This window comes from Motacilla alba, chromosome 1A, assembly GCF_015832195.1.
Source record: "Motacilla alba alba isolate MOTALB_02 chromosome 1A, Motacilla_alba_V1.0_pri, whole genome shotgun sequence".
In the NCBI taxonomy this organism is placed as follows: domain Eukaryota; kingdom Metazoa; phylum Chordata; class Aves; order Passeriformes; family Motacillidae; genus Motacilla; species Motacilla alba.
In genome coordinates, this window is record NC_052031.1 from 44,293,491 (window position 1) to 44,306,237 (window position 12,747).

Genomic DNA, 12,747 nt, shown 5'->3' on the forward strand with positions numbered 1-12,747 from the left:
TTCATCCTTGTCCGAGCCCAGCACAGCGGGAGCTCCGTGGGCTGAGCACCGCCCTGCGCCCCAGGCCTCGCCCGGCGGCTCCCCAGCTCGCAGGTGCCACCAGGAGCCATCTCCGGCCTGGGCGCTGCCTGGACGCGACAGTCACACACCGTACCGGAGATCCCAGCCCATGAAACTCCTTCATATCAAATCTCTGTGCGCGTTGTTTGTGGAAACTTCTGCAAGGCTGCTCACGTGATAAAACCCAGTCTCTTATCAGGTCCTTGTTACCCATGTATTGAGTACTTTTTCAGTTTCAGGTTTCATTACAGGAACTTAAATTGGCAAAGACTTGTAAACTCACGTCCTGCAGATGTGCTGGTTTTTAAATTTGACGCTTCTTTACAGTGATACTTTTAGAACTAAAGTTTCTGAAGTGTAGCCAACTGTTTTTAGCTGCTTTCCAGTTCTGCCGGCTCTGAATTAATTTGCACTTGTGCATGCCTTCTGCTCCGTCCTGTGTACGGGCAGGCTGTGTTTGGGGCACGAGGAATCTGGTGAACCCACCCCCCTGCCCCGCCACGACTGGGCAGCATCACTTTCTGCATCCATACTGGAGCAGGCTGGCTTGTGGTTTATGTGAACCTGCTCAGAAAGTCAGTGTGCAGTGCTTCTGGCCATTGCAAAACGTAGTTGTGATGTGTGAGTTGCTGCTTAGTCACAATAAACAAGCAGTGGTTTGATGCAGAGTGTGAGCATTTCAGACCCACCCCCCCTTCTTGTTTTGGATCCGTTATGCATTAGGATGTTTTCATGACAGCATCAAAATCTTGCAACATCTGTTTCTGTGTTTCTAGTTGTGTCATCAGAGAAAATGTGTTTCAGTTTAAACGTTTAAATCTATAGGCCCTGGTTGCCTCAATTCTGCTCCAGTAGTGCATTCCCATTCTTTCTGTTTCTGATGAGGCTGCTGAGATGGTATTAGCAGGATGTGGCCAAGAGGCACAATTCCATTTGTCTGCAGAGTCACTCTATCATGCTGCTTTCAGAATCTCATAAAAAATATATACAGATAAAGTCACCAGGCTTCAAATCTGTTTCAGTCTCACTTTAAAGTGAGAAATACTGTTGCCTAATCAAAATATTTATTGGAATTGTTCATGCTTAGTAATTCCACGCATTTGCATATCCCTATTAGATGTTTGAAGATAACTTTAACGATTTTCAAATAACTATTTTGTCAAGTTCCTATCTTCATCTTTAACTCCAGCAGTTTCTTCTTGAGTCATGGTTGGCAAACTAACCCTCCCATGCTTTTTCTTGCTAGGAATCCTATTACACTCTTCTCACTGTCAGGATCTCAATCCAGTTCTGTGTGCATGCCTGTGCGTTGGTTAAGGGGATGTTGGATCTGCTGTCCAGACCAGACTGACTCGCCATCCCTACTGCGACCTCTTCAGCTACCTTTGCAGGCTGCTCTCACCAGGGCTCCTCAGCTCCGGGAGCCTCCAGAGGAGGAGTCCAAGGTCCTGATGCCTCCACACACCTTGGAGGTCTTGTCCACGTTTTCCAGGTGAATGAAGTATAGGTGAGGCTCAGGGCATTACCATCCAAGGCACTGAGAAAGAATCCCAAATCCTGTTTTTCCTAAGCATCCTGTGGAGACTTTGATCTGTGCTGCTCACAGGAAGGCTGAGGCCAGCAATGCAAATGAGAAATGGTGGCTCTCAGCTATGCACATACTTACCCCCACTCCCAGCTCACTCAGACACAGCCTGAGGCCTTGTCACCAGCTCCCTTTATATCCTAAATGGCTACTTTAAGCAGCTATTTCCAAAGTGATTAAGATCCTCCAGAAATCGTTTTTATTTATGGCAATTTGAAATTTTGTAGTCTTATCATCTCTCTAAGACCCCTTTCTCTTTCATCAAATAGTGCCTATACATCCAAAGCCTGTTCCGTGATTACAGAGACTTGCCATGTCTCTGCTGTCTCTGCAAGTATCTGATTTAACACAGAATAAAGTTAGTATTTTTTTTTAATTTTCATGTTCGTGTGTGGCTTCCCTGTGTTAATGGACAACATTTTAGCTGATATTCACTAAGCACGTTTCATATTCTTACAGGTTTACGGCAGACATCAATCTCCGTTCCTGCCACATTGGCTAATCCATTGCAAAACATTGATTTGGAGCTGGGATTTGGCTTTGGCATAACAAGTAAATCACTGAATTGCTATATGCTGCTCTTACCATATCTTCTCTGCTTCCTGTGTGCCTTTAGTGACATCCCGCTTAAAATTTTTCACCATCCTTTAACCTTTCTCTGAGTTATGTATTTATTCCTCTAACATCCACCTTAAAAACATTCAAGGCTGATCAGAGAATTCCTGAGCCTTAGAGACATTACTTAGACTCAAGTCATTTCCACCACCCAGACATTACAGCTAGAGTGTTGTGATCCATTGAGACAGACTGAAATTGATTTCCCAAGTGTAGTTTAATTTAAAATTCATTGGGCATTTATAAAAATGGATGACAGATACAGAATATATTGTCAAGAGGCAAGCAAATGTAATGAATTCCTAAAAGCAGTAAGTAACCTCCTATGATGTGTGAAAACAATCTCTGGAGGGGAAAACCACCACTAACTGAAACACAACCTCTGACTTAATGTTAAAATGTTCCAATATAGCAAATAGTTTTAAAGTGTTTTTAAATGGTTGCTAGAATTATATACAACTATTGCATTAATACAACTGAAAAAATATTTACTTAGTGCATTTGACAGAAGGAAGCATCATAAGCTATTATTCCAAGTGAGGCATCTAAACTTTTGCTAATGTATAAAATGTCAAATTTTTGGCAAATATAAATGTAATTATAAAATAGTAATAGCTTTTGATATTCAAGAACACTAAGTGGTAGGCTAACCAAGTCTCCTGGGTCTATCTGAAAAGAGTTGATGTGATACCAGGTGTCTTTTACTCCACTAGGTTTGGGTCTGGTTTTAGCGTTTGAATGATCAAAACTGGTGAAAAAGGAAAGAGATCAAATCTTACATAAGCTAAAGAAAGGAAAACAAGCTTTAAACAAACACGGAGTCATCTTTTGCCCTCGCTGGTGTGAGCACTTTTACCTGTTTGCAGCTCCCCAGTTAGGAGCGGTGCCCGTGGATGTCCCCGTGCTTGCAGGGTGCGATGTCGTCCCAGCAGCCACGGTGCTCGGATGTGAGGTCACTGCTCTGCTCTCGCTCTGCCTGCACCCGCACTGCTTGCACCAGGAACTGTCTTCAGGTCAAGCTGCTCTCCTCCTGTAGAGCCAGCCGGCTTCCCTGAAGCTCAAGGCACTCTTGGTGATCAGGAAATTTCTTCTGTTGCTTTTACAAGAGTGCAGTCATGTCCTGTGTAGATGTTAGCAGATGGGCCTGACTACATGGAGTTAATTGCATGTCTGAGGCACAGAAAATAGGTGACAATAGGGAAATGATAAATCACAGATTTAGATATGGTAATATGAGCAACTTAATGCTTTCTAGTTCAGCCATTGATGATAAATAGAAAAGTGGTTGTTGTTTTTTTTTTTTTCCAAAACAGTGGGAACATTTTAAAACAGCGCAAAAGAAAAGTAAATCTTGGAAAATATATCTCAAAGCTCAATACACATATGCACCAGTATTTGCCTCTTTGGGGAACATTTGCATGCTTACCTTCATGCAACATCTGCAGTGTGAATTTGTTGTGTTGCCATGTTTATTGATACAAAAAAAAAAAAAAAACAAACCTTCAGTTTATCTATAAACAGATTGAGGGCTCAAAGAAAAATTCTGTGTGTAACCCTGAAAATAACAGGATTTTCTCCAGCACCTGTGAAGCTTTTGTGCTGCAGTTCAGTTCAAGATAAAGACTCGTACATGTTGGTGTCTACATATGAGCTCTAAGTGTTTTAATTCCCAATAGGGCTAGGGGAACTTGTGTAGGATATACCTGAGGTACTTCTGTGGTGTGAGATGTTCAACCAGGACTGGCCCACCTGGGATGTGACCTGCAGGACTGTAACGCCCTTCTGGAGAGGCAGCTGGAGACAAGAGGGGCTGACCTGTGACTTCTCAAATGGTACTGGTGCTGAACTGAGCACTGCAGCTCTGCTTAGGCTGACCCTAAGCAGGGAGCTGATGGCTGCTTCAATGAATCTCTAGAATGCAATCTCCTTTGAATCCACTCACAAAGAGCTCGTTTAATTCTGTGAACATCAAGTGCCACTTGAGAGGCTGTGGGATGTCCTTCCTGGTCTGTGGGTATCCTTCTGGAAATGCATCAGTTCCCATATGTCCTGTGCCATATCTGCTGGCTCTGGGCAGATGTCTCAGAACCTTATGGGTTCTCACACTGCTTTAGGTGCCATCATGTAGGCAAACTGCATAAAGCCCTGGATCTCCACTGCCTGTAGCAGGAACGCAGACATGCTTAGTTGCTTAAATATAGGCTCTGTAGATACCTCTGGGCACCAAAGGCATTCTTGGAGGCTGACTGGCATGAGGGAGAGTCTGAGAAGAACCAAATCTTTCTGGAGCTGCCTGTGGGCCTGGGCACCTCTCCCCAACCCAGATGCCTCAGGGGTGACAGGTACCTTACTTATCCTTAGGCAATTGAGCCCCGCACTAGCCTGGGTAGGGATACTTGTGTTTGGGTGTCTGCCGATGCACTAGATCCCACCCCTACTCGTTTCATCAAACTTCAACTGGGTCCAAACACAAATGTATTTTGCCAAGATGCATTTTTCAAAAATGGGGTGAAAGTTTGTGATGATTCCTGAGCTTTCAAATAATCTTCAGATTTGAAAGCAAAACAAAAGTTGTAAAGTGCACATATGACATTACAAATCATCAGAAAACTTTTCAAGACTTTTTATACTTTCCTTCATAAGTAGAAAGAAAACAGAAAATACTAACTTTAATACTGATTTGAGTGAAAAGTGTCATTGGCAAGGTTAATGCTATACTCATTCAATCCCTCTTCCTCGCATTTGATTTCCCTTTACTTCTTCACATTGGCTTTGCCAGATAAATGCAGTCAAACCTGTTTCCATGGGTAAAGTGGTTAAACAGTATAAAAGTATTTGGACTCAGGGCTTTGAAGGCCTATTAACAATGTTAAGAACAAGAAGATACTTAATGACTTTTTAGGGTAGTTTTTTTGGGGTGTTGTTTTTTTGGTTTTTTGGGGTTTTTTGTTTTGTTTTGTTGGGGGGTTTTTGTTTGGTTGGTTTTTTGCTTAGTATTTCTCATTTTTAAAAAGCTTGAAATAGAAATGAACATTTAGCAAACAGTTGTTTAGGCATGTGCTGTTGATTTTAATTGAAAGTTCTGAGACTGTAAGGTTCCTTTTCATTATTAACTATTTGGCTTGTTCTCCTTGTGGTGCTGGTGAGCTTCTGAGTTCAAACTCTAATACAAATATTGTTACTAAAAGTAATCAGACAGGTCCTGTTTCTGCCAATCTTTCATAGAAAACAGCTAAAAATGCACAGGAAGTGTCAAGAGGTAGAATTAAATGGAACAGAATTATATAAATCAAATCTTCCCACTACTTCTTGTGAAAACAAGTGTACAAGGTGAAACATTTTTAATTTTCAGACTCAGGAGTTATCCCTTATGACTATGAATCCAAAATATACTGGTGAACACACCTTTGTCAATATTTTCTTCACCTGCTCCACTGGGTCCTGCCCTAGGAGCATACCACATGATGGATATTTAGTTATACATAGATTTGAACGGACTTTGAGCAGCAGAAGATTTCTTAGTTATGGTGGGGTTAACAGACAAAGGAATGTTGCTCCAATTAATCTTGATTCAAGGGCAGTGTTGCATTCCTATCAATAAGAAGGAAAGATGAGTGCTCTCCTCTGCAGAAACCTTCATATGGTGGATTTGGCTGCCAGATGAGAGAGCGCTCAGAATCTCTTGTATTTTCGCTTTCCCTGAATCCTATATTCCTCTGCCTTTGCTCCCCATGAGCCTAGAGAGTCATCGTCCCACGTCCTTCCCAGAATACAAAGCACCCTTAGTGCATGACCCCTCTCCTTGGCCAAATGCTGAGTCCTTTTCTTCTACTCTAAGAGCTTGTTCTGCATGACAGTGCTTCTGTCTTTAACACGTCTTTTGTGTAGCAGGTTCTGCCCTAAGATTTGCTATGGATCTCCCATCGAGGTCAATGGATGTGGGAAGTATGTCTGCATAGCTCAAGCCTGCTCTACTGTAATTGCAAAGAAAGGCGAAGTGCTCAGTTGTGATAAATGTGACATTCTTCACTCTGGATGCTGGTTATCGCAGCTACTGTAGCTCACTGGCTCCTCAGAGAGACTGAGGGCACAGCTTGCTTTTCCCCCCAGCCCTTCTGCTACTCTCATCCTCCATTGGATGTACAGTCCACGTCCGTACAGTCACACGGAGAGTGACTCTCTCACAGGTGGCTTTATTCCGCCCTCCTCATCACAAGGGAACAAGTCAAAACAGATGCAGTGATGGGTTTGGACTTAAATGGTTTCAGGCCAGAGAGTTTGCTTCAACCAACCTGTAGATTCAGCTTCAGCTTATTTCAGCAGCGAATGCGTACATCCAAGGACTTTGGTGGGAAATGTGTCTGGCAATAGATCTGAACCTGCAAATATTCAAACTGGCAAAAGAAACTGGACTTGATTTGGCCCCTAACACAGCCTGTTAGGGCCCAAACAGCCGTTCAATTAAAGAACCAGAAGAAGGACATGCCTGTCTATTTGTTTTGCTGCTACATACTTTTTTTTTTTCTTTTTCTTTTTTTTTTTTTTTTTTTGTTACTTTTGTAGCTGCAGGGTTGATGGTGTGTTATTCCCCTTGATTTTATCTGGTGTCCGTCTCCATTGCACTGAGGCCGGACTGTACGCTTTAATACGTTTTTAAAACTTTAATGAGTTATTAAATAAGCTTTTTGTTACTAAGTGTCTCAGACTCTACTCAGTATCTCAATTGAGAATCAGCTATTTGCAATACCTCTGCAACTAGAAAAACTACCTATAAAAAAATGGATTTGGGGGAATTCTTGCTGCCAGTGCACCACATGGTACAATGCCACTATTTCTGCCTTCAGATGTAAATGCCTGTGCAAATGCTGCTTTTCAATTAAACTGTAGTACAATTCGTTGAAGTTTAGCCAAAGAAAGCCTGTGAATTGAAACACTTAAACGATACATTAGGATTTAGTTACAGACTTTGCATTTGCTTTCTCAACCAAATGTAAAACAATTGTTTAGTGGCCCATAGGAGAGGAGATTTTACTTGGGTTTTGTTTGAGCGTCAGTGTTAACGATCAGTGCTCAAGCGTTTTAGATTTCAATCTTAAATTAGCAATTTAAAGACAACAAAGAATGATTTTCATGCCTGTCAGTTCTGATTAATGTAACATTAACCCCTAGAGAACAGTATATTGCTCCAGTACTTTATTTCAACTTGCGATAGACCAGTCCTGCGAAACAATGAAAGATTGTTTTGGGCTTTTAACTTTTTTTTTTTTTTTTTTTAAACTTGAAATGTAAAGATAACACTATTGCTGTTATCACTTTTTTTTTATTGTCGGTCTTACGGTTGTTATCTCCTTAGGTATGTGACAACGAGAGATTTCCTAAATCACACCTCTACCAAGTTAATACTATTGCATTGCTTCCTACGGATCCCGGCGCTGATTTTGCTGCTGCCGTGTAGATCCCGAGTAGCTCCCAGCTTGCTACCTGCTGATCTCAGCTGTCCAGGGCAAAAACTTCTGGCAGCGTGCACAGGAAATTTATCTGTCTCTCCCCCGCTGACCAAATTACAGAGAGGAAGCAAAACCAGAATGTGAAAATGGCACATAAAATAAGGACAGTTTTGCTGTAAAAGCAGTTGCTTTCTGATAACAACCTGTAACCCCAAAATTTGTTGTCGTTTGGCTGCATGTTTCCTGCCTGTCATTTTCCTGCCAGAACAGCAGTTTAAATGGCTGCTTTTAGTTATCCACAGTTCAGAGATGGTGAGACAAGTATATGAAGAAGATGATGGAGATAAAGAGAGACCAGGAAATAACGAATTTGCCATCGGGGTGGATTAGGGTGTAAATGGGGGCCCTCTGGTTCGCCTGGTCCCCTTCCCACAGTAGTGTCAGACAAAAACCCTGCCCATATAAGACAGCAGGAGATCTGCCATTGACACAGCTACAGTCGCCCAGATAAACCAATGGAAACCTGGTGACATGTTTGCAGTGTGATCAGTCAATTCTCTGCCAGACATTGCTCCTCATGCATGTTTAAATGAGGGCTTTGAGGCAGGAAAAAGCAGTTGCAGTAGGAGAAAGAAAAAAAAGGGAAAAAAAAAGCCCAGGAAAGTTTCAGTTTCCTAGTCACAACAATTAAACAGTTTGGTGTAGAAATGTCACCAGACTTTCAAATAATTCAAATGTGTCATGGCTGAGATAACTCTTACCTAGAAACGCCTCTGTGGGAGAAATAAAAACCATAAAACCTCACAGAGGCACAGAAAAAAAACCCTGCTTCTTCCACCCAAGCTCTTTATATCTACTTGTGCATTTCCAGGGGCTTAGACCACATTTTGTTTCATTTCCCTTCTGTTACTGCCTAACACTGGGGGTGGAGAGCCAACAGCTGCCTCACATGAGCCCATCACACAGCAGAGAATGCAGCATGCACTCTTTGTGCTTACAAAATTTCCCTTGACTCCAGTGGGAGCTTGAGGATCTACAAGAACTACAAACCTGCTCTTGAAGGATGATTTATGCTTCACATATTTATTTCCCCGTGGTATTTGTGTATTTGGAAGCTTTCACAGGTTTGGATGGAAGATCAGTGCATGCCCACGGATGTGTACATGTTTGTGTCCCACAGGGTGACAGACTGATGGCAGCATCCTGCTCCTTTAGACCTGGTAAGGATGCACAGCAAGAGGAAGTTCCTACAGTGAAGAGACTGCATTTAAATGGATGATATAGACACAGGGGATAGGAGAGGAAGTGTATGATATTAATTTATTGTATTTGTCATGCTTCTTGGGCTGCTTCACCTGCATGGGGTTAAGTACCAGTAAGCTCTTCTGGGTGAAAGCTGGCTTGCCAAACCTTGAGGTGTCTTTCCGAAAGACCTTACATAAAGAAGAAAGAAAAATAATTAACATCTGGAAACATGGTGGAAAATTGCTGATTTATCGAAAATTTACCAAAAATTACTTCCACCTCAGAGGGTGGAAGTTCCCTCCCCTGATGATGGGGAGAGGCCAGGAAAGCAGAGTGAAGGCTGGGCTTCCCCATGGAAGGAGCTCAGAAATCAGCCTCTTTGCTCACCTAAGCCTTGGCTGTGAACAGGAGAAGGGAAGGGGAAGGGTAGCCAGATCCAGGAGCAGGGGGGTGCTCCCTCAGCCCCTAGGGTAGCCCCTGGCTCTAATGCCTGCTCCCACTGTTCTGTGCATGAAGGCACACTTCTTCCTCCCTGTAACAACTCATTTTTTTTTTAAACATAATGCCTGATGCTATTTTAATAATAATGGCAATAGAATAATTTACATTTATGTGTCACTTTTTGTAAACTTTTTGGAGGCTTCTCTTTCCTCCACTTTTTTTGTTGCTTGCAGGGAAAAATGTAAAAAGAAAGCATTGACTTTTGAGCCTAACCTAGGATTATGACAACTTCTAGTTTTCCAGTGCTGACATTTAGCACATTTTACTGCACAGTCACTCACTGCTGTTGCGGCAAAGTTTCATAAAAGCTGCAACTGCAATTACAAAACACATGTGACACTTTAGCTTACGTAAAGGAGGAGATGATGTAATTTTTGTGGTTCTACTGCCAGATTAATCAGGAACCAGGACTCACTGCAGACTTAGTTGTGCTCTTTGTGGGCAGTGAGAAATTCAAGCTGTCTCTTTAAGAAATTACAGTAAAAAACCCACTTCTGAAAAAAAATTCACCTAATATGGGCAAAACTACCTCCTCAGTGTACTAGAGCCTGAAGCAATTCAAGGAAATGTCTTTCCTGTTTGTTTACTTCAAACTCTCAACAACCTTGTGGACTTACTGCCCATATCCTTTCTCTGGCTTTTTGGGGATTTTTTGTGCCCCACCACACAAGTGAGCCTTTTATGAAATAAAGGTGAAAAAATAATGCAATAAAATGGGAGAACAAGATTGTGAAATCACTGCTTGTTGCAAAGGGCATTTGGCAGGCATTGCTTTAGAAACCACTTTGATTTTTAAAACTGCCCAGATTTCAAAGCCATCTTTCTGACTTCCCAGGCTTTTCACCACAATTAATCTTTTTGGTTAGGCCTCTCCTTGGAGCATACACTGACCTGGGAATACAGCACTGAGCTAGGTCCTCCTATACACCTCATGAGCCCTATTTCAAATGTCTTTTTTGTATTGGAGGGTGCTTGTTCTCCAGACTCACGGGCAGAATTCTTGTCACTGACAAAGAGCTGTTGTCTTGCCACTGTGTCCAGCAGGGACTGGGCTGTCACAGTCACAGATGCTGCTACAGCAGGATAAAAGGATGGTCCCTCCACTGAGGCACTTGGAGCAAATCAGAAGCAAGGGAAATAAAAAATCAGTACAGACAGGGAAATAGGAAGAAAGATGGAGAAAATAAGACTGCTCTTGCATCTCAGCTAGGCTTATAAGTCCTTGGCTATGTCAGCAGCAGCCTCTTGCAAGTAGCAGCAGAAAGCAAGTTGTTGATAGCATTCACCACAATGCCACAGGCATGTCCTGCTCTAATTATAGATGCTATGGTGACTTGGACATGACACAAGGGACACCGCATGGACTTGCCAGACTGCTGCTGTGCAGCAAATTGCAATGTGCAGGCCTTAAATGGTGTGGTCACTGGTGATAAGAACTGGGGCTTTCCAGCAGTGACCACTGAAAAGTGACCTCCACCAGCAGGAGTCTGTGAGCATTTGCAAAGACATCCAGACTGTTGTAGGGAAAATAAGGCAGTCACTGAGGCTGCAGAAAGTGCCCATTTTTACCAATGTCCTCAGTTAACAGAGCTATTTTTAAAACAAAAACCAAAAAAATCTTGATTATTTTTTCCTTGCAATTTTGTTAAATGCTGACCGACATTTTTCAGAAAATCCAGGCTTTGCTTTCATTTGGTTATAAACTAACCTGTGAAGGTCCACAGATACCTCTGCTACTCCCTGATACATAAGCCCCAGGGCCAGATCTGTACAGACTCCCCTGGGACAGCTTAAGGAGAGGATTTACTCTCACCTCATGGGGAAAGGATGCTGTCTTTCTGGCGTGTTTTCATTTGGAGCTCTCACAACATCTCATGATTCAGATGTCTTGGATGTCGGCATGTGTCAAAAAATTGATTAAACCCAAGCATTGCTGGGTGAGGCTGGCCAAAGACAGGTTTGGACCTAGCTGGTCCAGATGAGAGGTTAATTTGGAGTGAAGGCAGCTCCTCATCCTCACTACAAGTGGCAATTGCACTGCACTGAGTTGGCCTGTCCTCAGTTTAAGAATTTTGCATTCGGTTTTCCTGCTTGTGCCATACCCACTTTATTACTAGGAGAGAATGAAGAGAAAGGAATTATGTAGTCAAATGAATCATGTCACATATTCAATAGTTTTGATGATTCAAACACTCTTTTTAAAACTTTCTTTACACAGGACACCTTGTACACAATTTCCTCTCCCTCTCTGAAGAAGCAGAAGGTATGGGATGCTGCATGCCCTCCACAGAGGGCTGTCAGAGGCTCCAAGCTGCTCTGCCAAGGATGAGGGAAGATATACATCATGCTGCTTGTACATCTGCAACCACATGGGGGGTAAACAGATGGGAAAAACTAAAACACGGAGTCTATGCCTCAGCCTGCAAGATCCCAAGGGCAGTAGGGAGCTTTTTTAAAGGTTCACTGAGGCAGTCATGGCCTGGGAAGGGTGCCTGGCTCAGGGACTGGGGCAAAAATGTGTTTGGGTCTTGTGTGCAAACATCAGGATTTGCTGGATCTCGGGGTGCCTGAGGACAAGAACCAGGAAACAAACTCTACTCACAGCAGCTCTGGAGGAAACAGCTGGAAAGGGAACCACACAGGACTATGCAGAGTGTCTTTTGGCACCAACACAGCTGTCCTTTACTGTGTCATGTTCAAACCTACTCTTGTTTGGGGAACTGCAGTCCGGACTTCACGGACTGAAGTCGGCAGCCTGGAAAGTAGTGCCTTGAATGTTACGTTCCCTGTACAAGTGGAATGGAGCCTGTAAAAGTCCTCAGGCTCATGCAGTCCATCATCCAAGATGATAAGGCAATAAATGTAATGATGATGATCATCTCCACTTAATACACAGGAAAGCAGATGCCTGAGGGAGTGACATTACTTATTCTAAGTCACTACAGGGAGTGCAGCCCCATTTCCCAAACAGAATTCACAGATAAGCAAGTGTGTCCTGGAGGAAAAGAGTTTTCACAGCAGGGGCATGTGCTCATTAGAAAGGAACCAGACCTTTATTTATTTTGCTTCCTCAATGGTTTAATGGGTTGAATTTTGGTCTTCTGGCAACTCAGTGCTTTCTTGTTTATACTCTTCTAATTTTGAGGGAAGGTATTTTGCTGTCATTCATACAATATAACTGTTTCTTATGTCAAATCCCTAGAAAAGTTTTGAAATTGCTGTTTTGTGATTATAAATAGGCTCCCTTCTCAGTCCATGCAGGACTGTAATGCATTAACCAGGTGTGACTCCTGG